General features: G+C 36.2%; 1 long non-coding RNA gene across 2 annotated transcripts in view; it reads left to right on the forward strand.

Annotated features, from left to right (window-relative positions):
* The first annotated feature begins 85 nt into the window (after nucleotides 1-85).
* Nucleotides 86-12,808, forward strand: part of LOC125909552 (uncharacterized) — a 16,120-nt gene continuing 3,397 nt past the window's right edge. Inside the window, exons 1-4 of one of the 2 annotated variants that reach the window (XR_007453716.1) lie at nucleotides 86-186; nucleotides 3,858-3,932; nucleotides 8,790-8,946; nucleotides 9,564-9,651. This is a non-coding gene — a long non-coding RNA (uncharacterized LOC125909552). The remainder of the gene's footprint in view (nucleotides 187-3,857; nucleotides 3,933-8,789; nucleotides 8,947-9,563; nucleotides 9,652-12,808) is intronic. The other variant, XR_007453717.1, reaches the window with a different exon arrangement.

A 12,808-nucleotide genomic window follows, 5' to 3' on the forward strand; every position in this document is an offset into this window, starting at 1 on the left:
CGTGCGTGTGTCGGGTGTGTACACAGCATCCAGATTTGCCCAATGGGAACCAAGATCAGGTGCGGGGGGCGGGACCTTGCAGTGAGGGGAGGTGCTACGGTGTTAGAGGGTGGGTGGGGCAGCCGGAAGTGGGCAGGGTTTGCATGGAGGCGGAGCTTTGTTGGCAAACCTGCCTGGCTTTTTGAGGTTTGTATCATTTTTAGGACATTGATTTTAGTTTGCTTCTGGGTCTTGTCATCTTAAATTCCTAATTCAGAAGGGGAAAGCTTTTATTTTCTCAGAAAATTATAATTATACAAGCTTTTGATGTAAGTATATAGTTAGGAAAAGTTGAATTGGTGTTAATGTTTACTGCCCTTTTTAGTGTCGAGGTAATAATTGGCGGGGTGCTGTAATTTACAATGGAAGCTAATAAAAATTGATAGAAATTAGATAGTTTTAGTCCCACTGTAGAGATGAAAAAAATGAAGTTTGGAAATGATAAATTATCACACATTAAGTGACAGCTGGGAATTGATGCCAGAGCTGCTTAATGCTAGAGTCTGTGGGCTCAACCACTATTCCTGTTCAGTAAGCCCTGGTTCTTGTGTCCTCCCTTAAAAAAATCAAAGCTCATGTGACTTAGCTCCTGGAGAACACAGGCCACCCTGAAAAATTACCTTTACCTGCTATTATAAATGCAAATGCTGTGGAGATATTCCCCAACCAACTGTTTAACAAATAATGTTTGGAAAGTGAAACCCAGCCTCCAAAGCATACAATACAGACAGCTCAAATCCAGTCCAACACATCATTGTCGTCCTCAGTCACAGTTGAGTCTGGTGGAGGTTGAATCCCTTCTAGACTAGTCAAGGGTATGACAGGGACCTTCCTAGTGGGCCTCTCTCAAGGATTCTAGTGAAAGAAGAATGGTAAGTAGGAGAGAAACTTGACTTACTCAACATAAAATTACTGCACAGGGTGATGGGAGGAAATGGACATCTCTCAGAACACAGGGGGAGGAAAGAGGCTCTTCCCTCAAAGGAAGAATTAATAATTCTGGCACAGTCTGCTCTTTTTAGTTTCCCTGTTTTTATTTCTTGTGGCATTTCATAGATGAAATGAGAGGCTCTGAGAGATTAAATAATTCGTATGCCTGTATTGGTATTTATAGCAAAACATTTACTCTCGATATTATAACTATCCTGTAAGTAGAACATTCTTTAAAAATGTTTGTAAATGTAGATTATATGTTCAATTGGCAATCTCTCACAAGACACGGAATTCATTTTATACTGATTGGGTTATTCTCTTCCTGAAAGCAGAACCCAATAGTGGTGGTTGTCAACGGTTTCTGGAGAATAGCAGAGAGATGGCTCATTAAACTCTGCTGAGCCTTAGCTTCACAAACCTACCTGAGGCCTTTTACTGAGATTTCCATTCTGCTTCCTTCCTGCTCCTTTAAAATCTGACAGCTGAGTTGCAGGTTTTTTTTTTTTAAGACAGCTTTATTGAGGTATAATTGACATATAATATGTGGTACATATTTAAAGTATGTAATTTTATGAACTTTGACATATATACATACCCCATCATCTAGTCGAGTGAGTATATCCATCATCCTCAAGTTTCCTCATGCCTCTTTGGAATTTTTTCTTCGCATTCCTCCCTGCCTCCCACACGTAAGCAACCACTGATCTACTTCATGTCATTGTAGAACTCATTTGCATTTTCTAAAAATTTATGTAAGTAGAATCAGGAAGTTTTTTGTTTTTTTTGGTCTGATCTCTTTTACTCAGTATCATTGTCTAGACATTTGTCCATGTTGTTCTGTGTACCAACAGTTCATTCCTTTTTTATTGCTGAGTGTATTCTATTATATGGATGTCGTGTACCTTATCTGCTCATCTGTTGGTGGGCATTTGGGTTATGTCTAGTTTTGAGCTATTACTAATAAAGCTGCTATGAACATTTGTGTACAAGTCTTTAAGTGGACAGATATTTCCTTTTTTCTTGGGTAAAAATCTACAAGCAGATTTTAATTTTAGCTATACTAATAGGTGTGTAGTGGCATCTTGTGGTTTTAATATGTGTTTTCCTAATGATGTTGAACATCTTTTAAAAAATATTTTTAATGTTTATTTTTGAGAGACAGAGAGAGAAAGCAGGGGAGGGGCAGAGAGAGGGGGACAGAGGATCCAAAGTGGGCTCTGTGCTGACAGCAGAGAGCCAGACACAGGGCTCAAAAAAAAAAAAAAATTGGGTGGTTACAGTCTTGAGGGTTCTTTATATACTCTGGATACAAGTTCTTTATCAGAAAAATGCTTTGGAAAGATTTTATTGTGGTATGCGCCTTGCCTTTTCATTCTCAACAGAAGAATTTTAAAGAGCAGAAGTTTTAAATTTTAATAAAGTCCAATCTGTTCTTTTATAGATTGTGCTTTTAGTGTCATTTCTAAGAAATATTTACCTACCCTAAGCTCACAAGGACCTTCTACTATGTTTTATTCTAGCAGTTTTACAGTTTAGGCTGTATATTTAAGTCTGTGATGTATTTTGAGTTAAAATTTTTTATGGTTTAAGGCATGGATTCAGGTTCATATTTGTTACATATGGATACCCAGTTGTTCCGGCAATGTATCTTAAAAGGCTATTCTTTTTCCACTATGCTGTCTTTGTGCTTTTGTCAAAAATCAGTTGTTCAATATCATTTTATAAACATTTTATTTCATATATTTTCATTGTCAACTATATGTCAGACAGTGTGCTAGCACTGGAGATATGTATCAGTAAGTGGTCTTTGGTTGCAGAAACTAGAGACCAAATATTGCCAACTTGAATAAAATAGAAATTTATTGGAAGGATGTGAGGAATAATAGAATTAAAGGAAAAGTTGAACAATTAGGTCTCAGCTAACTTGATTGATCAGAAGTCAGGGAGTTCCCCAAAGGACAGTAAGATCCTATTAACAAAAGAAGAGGGAATGGTGCTGGGCAGATATTTGCTATAGTAGTGCTTCCCAACTTTTTTTACGTTCATTCATGATAAATGATCAGAATTGGGCAGTGTACAAGGGTAAATTGATGGAGATTAGGAGGTGTCTATATTGGACGTGGTGAGAAAAATGCATCACATTTTCTTTATATTATGTAATTGCAGGGAAAGGCAAAAATATTAGGAAGATAGAAAACTTTGAATTTATATAAAACTTCTCAATGAAACCTATTTAAAAATCTGATGAGGAACTTGAGCTTGTATCCATGATAAGATTTTTATTTCAAACCTTTATTCAAACTTTATAATAATAATAAGGAAAAGTGTATATTTCATAACTGTGTAGCTTGATGAATTTTTACAAGGTGAGCACACCTGTTGTGTATTCCAGTTACATATATTTGCATAACAAATTACTGCTAAACTTAGTGGCTTAAAATAGCAATATTTATTTTGCTTATGAATTTGTAATTTGGGCAAGGCTTGGTAGGTTAACTTGAAGACTGGGGACTGGAATCATCTGAAGGCTCCTTTACTTACATGTTTAGCTGTTGTTGCTACCTGTTAGCTGTGACCTTAGGTATGTCTGTGACCAGAGCACCTTCAAAGAGCCTTTCCATGCAATTCTTTGATGTTTTCATAGCATGGTGGCTGGGTAGCAAGGGTGAGCATCCCAAGAAAAGGGCCAGGTGGAAGCTCTAGTGCCTTTTCTAACACAGCATTAGAAATCATGCAATGTCAGTTCCCGTGTATTCTGTTTGCTGGAGGTGAGTCACTAAGACCAGCCCATATAAAAGAGGAGGAAATTGTACTTCACCTTCTAATGGTAGGAGTGTCAAAGTGTCAGTGGATATGTTTTTAAACTACCACACTTACCTGACCAGGTCCCTGATCAAGAAGCAGAACAATACAGTGCTCCAACCTTGCCTTCCTATCATTACCTGCTGCCTGCCTAAAAGGTAACCACTATCCTGATTTCTAACACCATAGCTTCGTGTTGCCTGTTTTTGTAATTTATGTAAATGGAACCATACAATATGTATTCTTTTGCATCTAGCTTATTTCAACATTGTGAGATTCATTCATGTTGTTCCATGTTAGATTGTTATTGTTGTTTAGTATTCTATTTTGTCAATAGCACATAATTTATTTATCCAATTTATTGTCAATACACGTTTGGGTAGTTTCCAGTTTTGGCTAATCTAAGAAGTTCTGATTTGAAATTCTAGTACATGTCTTTTGGTGCTTATATATGTAACATACACATACATTTCTGTTGGAAATACATGTAGGAGTGAAATTATAGGGAATGCATATGTTCAACTTTAATAGACACTGTTAAACAGTTTTCTAAACTCTGCCACCTGCAGTGAGTAATCATGATCATGATTTATTAATATAGAGCTTATGCTTGAAATGACTATACACAATCCCCTTTCAAGACCTATTAATAATGATATTCTCAGATTCTTGATAGTTACTGTTGACAGAAGAAGGCTGGGTTCAGCTGGCTCTGCTGAGCAGTATTGTGGCTTCTCCAGCATGTTGTCTTCTCACTTGATGGCTTAGGGATGTAAGAGCAAGTGTTTCGGTGAACAAGGCAGACCCTATGTGGCCTTTTATGACCTAACATCAGAAGTCTACCCAGTCTTTGTACACATAAGTAGGTGATGACAAATGGCAGAAGATAATTTATTGTTTTTAATTTATTGAACATCTTTTATTTGTCATCAGTCAGAATTCAGATAATTTGGTATTTTAAAATTATACTCTACTTGTTCTTTCACTGACAAGTATAAGGTTGAAATTCGTTATGATAATGACAGTGGATTTACAATCTATTCACATTTTTCATATCAATTACCTCAAAATAATAATAATGTTTCCCCTTAAACATACACATCTCATCTTAATAAGTATTACCTAGGATTCTAATTATTAGTAGTAAACTATATTTATTTTTATTTTTGTTTATTTTTTAAATTTACATCCAAGTTAGTTAGCATATAGTGCAACAATGATATCAAGAGTAGATTCCTTAATGCCCCTTACCCATTTAGCCCTTCCCTCCCACAACCCCTCCAGTAACCCTCTGTTTGTTCTCCATATTTAAGAGTCTCTTATGTATTGTCCTCCTCCCTGTTTTTATATTATTTTTGTTTCCCTTCCCTTGTGTTCTTCTGTTCTGTGTCTTAAAGTCCTCATGTGAGTGAAGTCATAAGATTTTTGTCTTTCTCTGACTTACTAATTTTGCTTAGCATAGTACCCTCTAGTTCCATCCATGTAGTTGCAAATGTCAAGATTTCATTCTTTTTGATTGCTGAGTAATACTCCATTGTATATATACACCACATCTTCTTTATCCATTCATCCATCGATGGACATTTGGGCTCTTTCCATACTTTGGCTATTGTTGATAGTGCTGCTATAAATATTGGGGTGCATGTGCCCCTTCAAAACAGCATACCTATATCCCTTGGATAAATACCTAATAGTACAACTGCTGGGTCATAGGGTAGTTCTATTTTTAGTTTTTTGAGGAACCTCCATACTGTGTTCCAGAGGGACTGCACCAGTTTGCATTCCCACCAGCAATACAAAAGAGATCCTCTTTCTCCACATCCTTGCCAAAATCTCTTGTTGCCTGAGTTGTTAATTTTAGCCATTTTGACAGGTGTGAGGTGGTATCTCATTGTGGTTTTGATTTGTATTTCCCTGATGATGAGTGATGTTGACATTTTTTCATGTGTTGGTTGGCCATCTGGATGTCTTCTTTGGAGAAGTGTCTATTCATGTTTTTTGCCCATTTCTTCACTGGATTGTTTGTTTTTTGGGGGTGTTGAGTTTGATAAGTTCTTTGTAGATTTTGGATACTAACCCTTTTTCTGATATGTTGTTTGCAAATATCTGTTCCCATTTCATCAGTTGCCTTTTAGTTTTGATGATTGTTTCCTTTGCTGTGCAGAAGCTTTTTATTTTGATGAGGTCCCAATAGTTCATTTTTGCTTTTGTTTCCCCTGTCTCTGGAGATGTGTTGAGTAAGAAGTTGCTGTGGGCAAGGTCAAAGAGGTTTTTGCCTGCTTTCTCCTCGAGGATTTTGATGGCTTCCTGTCTTACATTTAGGTCTTTCATCCATTTTGAGTTTATTTTTGTGTATGGTGTAAGAAAGTGGCCCAGATTCATTTTTCTGCATGTTGCTCTCCAGTTTTCCCAGCACCACTTGCTGAAGAGACTGTCTTTATTCCATTGGATATTCTTTCCTGCTTTGTCAAAGATTAGTTGGCCATACGTTTGTGGGTCCATTTCTGGGTTTTCTATTCTGTTCCATTGATCTGAGTGTCTGTTTTTGTGCCAGTACCATACTATCATGATGATTACAGCTTTGTAACACAGCCTGAAGTCTGGGATTGTGATGCCTCCTGCTTTGGTTTTCTTTTTCAAGATTTCTTTGGCTATTCAGAGTCTTTTCTGGTTCCATACAGATTTTAGGATTGTTTGTTTTAGCTCTGTGAAGAATGCTGGTGTTATTTTGATAGGTATTGCATTGAATTTGTAGATTGCTTTGGGTAGTATTGACATTTTAACAATACTTGTTCTTCCTATCCAGGAGCATGGAATATTTTTACATTTTTCTTGTGTCTTCTTCAATTTCTTTTGTAAGTTTTCTATAGTTTCCAGTGTATAGATTTTTCACCTCTTTGGTTAGATTTATTCCTAGGTATTTTATGGTTTTTGGTGCAATTGTAAATGGGATCAATTCCTTGATTTCTCTTTCTGTTGCTTCATTGTTGGTATATAGGAATGCAGCCAATTTCTGTGCATTGATTTTATATCTTGCAACTTTGCTGAATTCATGAATCAGTTCTATCAGTTTTTTGGTAGAATCTTTTGGGTTTTCTATATAGAGTATCGTGTCATCTGCGAAGAGTGAAAGTTTGACCTCCTCCTGGTCAATTTGGATGCCTTTTATTTCTTTGTATTGTCTGATTTCTGAGACTAAGACTTCCAATACTATGTTGAATAACAGTGGCTAGAATGGACATCCTGTCTTGTTCCTCACCTTAGGGAGAAAGCTTTCAGTTTTTCTTCATTGAGGATGATATTAGCGTTGGGTCTTTCATATATGGCTTTTATGATCTTGCAGTATGATCCTTCAATCCCTACTTTCTTGAGGGTTTTTATCAAGAAAGGATGCAGTATTTTTGTCAAATGCTTTCTTTGCATCTATTGAGAGGATCATGTGGTTCTTGTCCTTTCTTTTATTGATGTGATGAATCACATTAATTGTTTTGCAGATAGTAAACCAGCCCTGCATCCCAGGTATAAATCCCACTTGGTCGTGGTGAATAATTTTTTTAATGTATTGTTGGATGTGTTTGGCTAATAGATTGTTGAGGATTTTTACATCCATCTTCATCAGGGAAATTGGTCCATAGTTCTCCTTTTTAGTGGGGTCTTTGTCTGGTTTTGGAATCAAGGTAATGCTGGCTTCATAGAAAGAGTTTGGAAGTTTTTCTTCCATTTCTATTTTTTGGAATAACTTCAAGAGAATAGGTGTTAACTCTTCTTTAAATGTTTGGTAGAATTCCCCTGGAAATCTATCTGGCCCTGGTCACTTGTTTTTTGGGAGTAGTAAACTACTATTTATTTACTTTTAATTAAAAAAAAAACTTATTTTTGAGAGAGAGACAGAGCACGAGTTGGGGAGAGAGACACAGAATCCGAAACAGGCTCCAGGCTCTGAGCTGTCAGCACAGAGCCTGATGTGGGACTCGAACTCATGGTCTATGAGATCATGACCTGAGCCAAAGTCAGACTCTTAACCGACTGAGCCTCCCAGGCGCACCGGTAGTAAATTATTTTTAATATCGCTTTTCCAAAAGTTGAATTTTTGCTTTGAATCTATGAACTTAGTTGGTGGGTATTAAAATAGGTCCAGAAGGATAATGAAATTAGTACCCTGGGAGAGTAAGAGTGCCTGAAAAGGCAAGAGAGAGGATGACTTTGATATTTGAACTTGAAGACAGAGAGCCTATCTGGAGAGGTCATCTTACAGACAGAGCTGGCCCATGGTGACCCCTCAAGGAGAGACCTGGGGAAGTAAACACCTACATATTGTTTCTTTCCTCCCTGTGATATTGTGACATGCTGCAATACTTTTACTATTATATTCTTTATGATTGGCACCTTTCTATCTCCCTTGTTTCATTGGTTAACAGTATTGATAATTTCTGTTAATAAAATGAACTTCTGTTAATAAAATGAATAAAATGAATTTCTGTTAATAAAATTTCTGTTAATAAAATTTCTGGTTAATAAAATGAGGTAATTCTGTAATTGCATAGGTCAGATCCATTTACTTCTGTCTTTTGTGCTTGTTGTATATTTTTACTGCATGTATATGTTTACATGGGAACTTAGGAAATAATAAAAAAATTCCTTTTTATTTACCTACATGTTTGCCATTTCTGATGCTCTTCATTCTTTTCTATAGATCTAAGTTTCTATCTGGTATCATTTCACTGCAGCCAGCAGAACTTCCTTGAATATTTTCTGTAGTGCATATCTGCTATGTTTGTTTTTAAAAATGAAAAAAAAAAGAAAAAAAAATTAAAAAAAAATAAAAATGAATGCACATTCTTTGACATTTTTTTCAACGAAGATAATGAATCTTTATTCCCTCCTATTGAATCTGGTTAGGCTAGTGATTTCTTTGACCTACACAGAACAGCAGTAATGAAACACTATGACCTCTGAGGCTAGGTCATAAAAGACTGTGAAGTTTCTGCTTTGTTCACTTGAACACTTGCTCTTAGAGCCTTGAGCCACCATGACAGAAGATCATCATGCTGAAGAGGCCACATTCTGGTCAACAGAGCCAGCTGAGCCCAGCGGTCTAGTCATCCCTGCCATGGTGCCAGATATGTGAATGAAACAAACTGCCTTGAACCCTGTAAACTTCTCATTAACCAGGTGAATACCCCCAAGTGACTTCCCTTGATGCCACAAGGAATATAAAGACCACCTAGCTGAAACTTGCCCAAATTCCTGATTCTCTTAATCACCATATATAATAAAATCATTTTTTTAAGCAACTATTTTTTGGAGTAGTTGTATAGTATTAGATAAGTGGAATAGAATTTGGAGTGCTATTGTAGCAAAAACCTAAAGCGTGGCACTGGCTTTGGCACAAGACATGAAGCAGAAGTTGACAGGGGTTTGAGAAGACTGTTAGTGGGATACTGACAGGCATGGAGGAGGATGTCAGTGAGAGTTTAAAGCAGAGTAAGGAAAATATTGTTGAAAGCTAGAGAAAAGGAGGATCTTGTTCTGTCATGGTAGATGGTTTAGCAACTGTCATAACATGGATAATCATAAAACATATTTAATGAACCAATGTATTTGGCTTAGGAGATTTCCAGGCAGAATTCTGAAAGTATATACTGTATTTTATTTATTTGTTTTTAAATTATGTATCATAAGGTATGGATAGACAAAGCTGTACTAAATAAGGAATTATTTGGCTCTCAACAATTTAGAGAAACTATGTAGGAATGAGGTCTGAAAATGAAACTATTTCTTATCCTTAGTTTCTCTCAGCAGAAGATACTCAAAGGAAGATAGAGCCATAGAACAAAGATTAAATTCAAGGCCCTGTTAGAAAATCATGGACTCCAGGTAAAGATGAAGGACTGTATAGCCTTTTGTTATGAGTTCAGAAAGAGATAAAGCCTTGTAAAAAGAATTTTGAGCTATTTCTTAAGGGGTTGTAGTACAGACTCTCTCTCCTAAACAATAAGGCTTCTAAGAATCTTAAAGGTATTATACCACAGTAGCCTCATAAGGAGCTCAAGGTAAAAAATGGCTTATCTAGAAGATGTCTGTAGATGTGGGTTTTTAATCTTATGGAGTAGATTGTAAATTGATACTCAAAAAATCCACAAAGTTTTTGTAGTAATAATATCAGCTTATACAGGAAGAAAAACCACAGAGAACCTGTACAAAATGGAGACTTTTGGACCCTTAAACTTCTGTGGACAGGAAGCAGGCTGCATAGACTACTCAGCTACAGAAATGGGTTAGTTCTATGGAAAAGAAAGAATGACTTAGAGGGAAAAACTAAGATCTCAGGGGTAAGAAGCAAAAATCATGGAAAAATCATTCCCCGGAAGCAGGATAAAGCCCTAATCATGAGCTGGTAACATATGCCCAGTTGGATTTTATAATTTCAATGGATTGGTGACTTTCTATTTTCTTCCTTTATTAAATGGGTATTTATTTATTACAGTTGTTCTGTGTCTGTCACACCACTGTATTTTGGGTATGTGTGGGGCAGATAACATGTCTCTTTAGTTTGCAGGTTTCCAGATCAAGAACTGATCTCAGGAAACCGCATGGAGCCTCATCCATGCCTGGACTTGATTTAGATGATAAGATCCTGGACTTCCAACTTGAGCTTGATGCATAATGGAATGAGACTTTAAAGCAGTCTGGAGAAGGGGAAAATATATATTTCATGAGGGAGAAATATAAACATTGTTGGCCAGAGGGTAGAGTGTGGCAATTTAAAATCATTTCCACAAATTCTTTGGCATTCTTCCTGTCTAATGGTCTGTGTTCTTTCCCTTTGAAACGCATAAGCTTATGATTGCTTCAACTAATAGAGTATCACAGAAGTAATGCTTTGTGACTTCTGGGTTTAGGTCGTAAAAGACCATGTAGATTCTGTCTCATTTGCTAGAACTCTTGCTCTTACAGCCAGTAGGTAAGAAGTCTGTACTCTGAGGCCCCATGTTGGTGAGGCTGCATGTAGGCTCTTTGGTCTACAGTCCCTGCCAAGACTGGCCTCTAGCCATCTCTGCCAATGTGCTAGATATGTACCATGCGTATAGAGCCAGATATGTAAATGAATATATTGAATGAACCTGACTGATACCACAAGGAAAAGGTTCACCCAACCATGTCCTGCACAAATCTCCAACTCACAATATTGTACAATATAGTAAAATGCTTGCTGTTGCAAGCCACCAAGTTTCAGGATAGCTTGCTACCAAGTAATATACAACTGGAAAGTGTGTTGATGACAAATTTTCTCTGCTTTTGCATTTCTGAAAATATCTTTATTTTTGATCATTATTTTTCTAGATATAGAATTTTAGATAGTCTTTTTCTCTCAGTACTAAAATATTATTCATTTAATTGTTTTCTGACTTGTAGTTTTTCTCTTGAGAAGCAAGTGGTAATTCCTACTAACCTTGAATATAATGTGTCTTTTTTTTTTTTTTGGATACTGAAAATCCCTGAAGATTTTCTCATTATCTGGTTTTCAGAAATCTGATTACATGCTTTCCCCCCCTTGTCCTACTTTGCTACATTGATCTTGGATCTACCAGTTAATGTTTTTCATAAAATTTGGAAAAACAAAACTCCCATTATCTTGAAAAAATTTATTTTTCTGTGCCAATGTCTCTTTCCTCCCCAATTACACATGTTAGCCATTTATGTTATCTCATAGACTATTGAGTCTCTGTTCAGTTTTTTCAACTGTTTTTCCTCTCTGTATTTTCTTAGGATCATTTCTATTCCATGTCTTCATGTTTACTTGTCTTCTCTTCAGCAGAGTCTAATCTGCTATCAGGTCCATTCCATAAAATTTTCATTTTACTTACTGTACTCTTCTAGTTGTAGAATATCTTTTGGTTTCCTTTTAACACTTTTCTATTTTGAGATGTCCTATTTTCCCTTAATTATGCAAATGTTTTCCTTAAATCTTTGACCATGTTTATAATAACTGTTATAAAATCCTTGTCTGCTCATTTTATCATCTCAGTCATTTCTTTGTCAGTTTCTGTTGATTGATTTTTTATTTGGGTTGGTTTATACTTTCCTGCTTTTCTTCATGCCTAGTAATTTTTAATGCATACTCTACATAATGGATGCTATGTTGTTGTGAGTCTAGATTTTGTTGTTTCTATTAGAGTGTTTTCTTCTGGCAGGCAGTTAATTTACTTACATATCGGTCTGATTCTTTTGAAGTTTTGTTTTTAAGCTCAATTTTGAGATAATTCTACACTCACATGTGTTTATAGAAAATATTACAGAGAGATCCTGTGTACCCTTTACCTGGTTTCCCCCAAGAGAAACATCTTATATGACTATAGTACAATATTATAACCAGGAAATTTACACTGGTACAAATCAGTGACTTTATTTAGATTTAACTAGTTATAAATACTCTCATTTGTGTGTTTGTGTGTGTGTGTGTGTGTGTGTGTGTGTGTGCATTTAGTTCCATATGATTTTATCACATGTGCAGATTTGTGTGACCACCAACACAATCAAGATACACAGCTGTTCCATCCCAAGAATCTCTTCTGATACTTTTTTATAGTGAAAAACAGTGGGGTTTTCACTTAGACTATTCCTCAATATTTATCTAAGTTGTTGTATGTCTCAATATTTCATTCTTTTTTATTGCCAAGTAGTGTTCCATGATGTAAATATACCACAGTTTTGGATGGAACTAAAGTGTATTATGCTAAGTGAAATAAGTCAGAGAAAGATAAACATCATGTGATTTCACTCATGTGGAATTTAAGAAACAAAACAGATGAACATATGGAAAGGGAAGGAAAAATAAGATAAAAACAGAGAGGGAGGCAAACCATAAGAGACTCTTAAATACAGAGAACAAACTGCGGATTGATGGAAGGGTGTTGGGTGGAGGGATGGGCTAAATGGTTGATGGGCATTAAGAAGGGCACTTGCTGGGATGAGTGCTGGGTGCTATATGTAAGTGATGAATCATTAAATTCTACTCCTGAAACCATTACTA

Source organism: Panthera uncia, assembly GCF_023721935.1.
Source record: "Panthera uncia isolate 11264 chromosome B3 unlocalized genomic scaffold, Puncia_PCG_1.0 HiC_scaffold_1, whole genome shotgun sequence".
Taxonomy (NCBI): domain Eukaryota; kingdom Metazoa; phylum Chordata; class Mammalia; order Carnivora; family Felidae; genus Panthera; species Panthera uncia.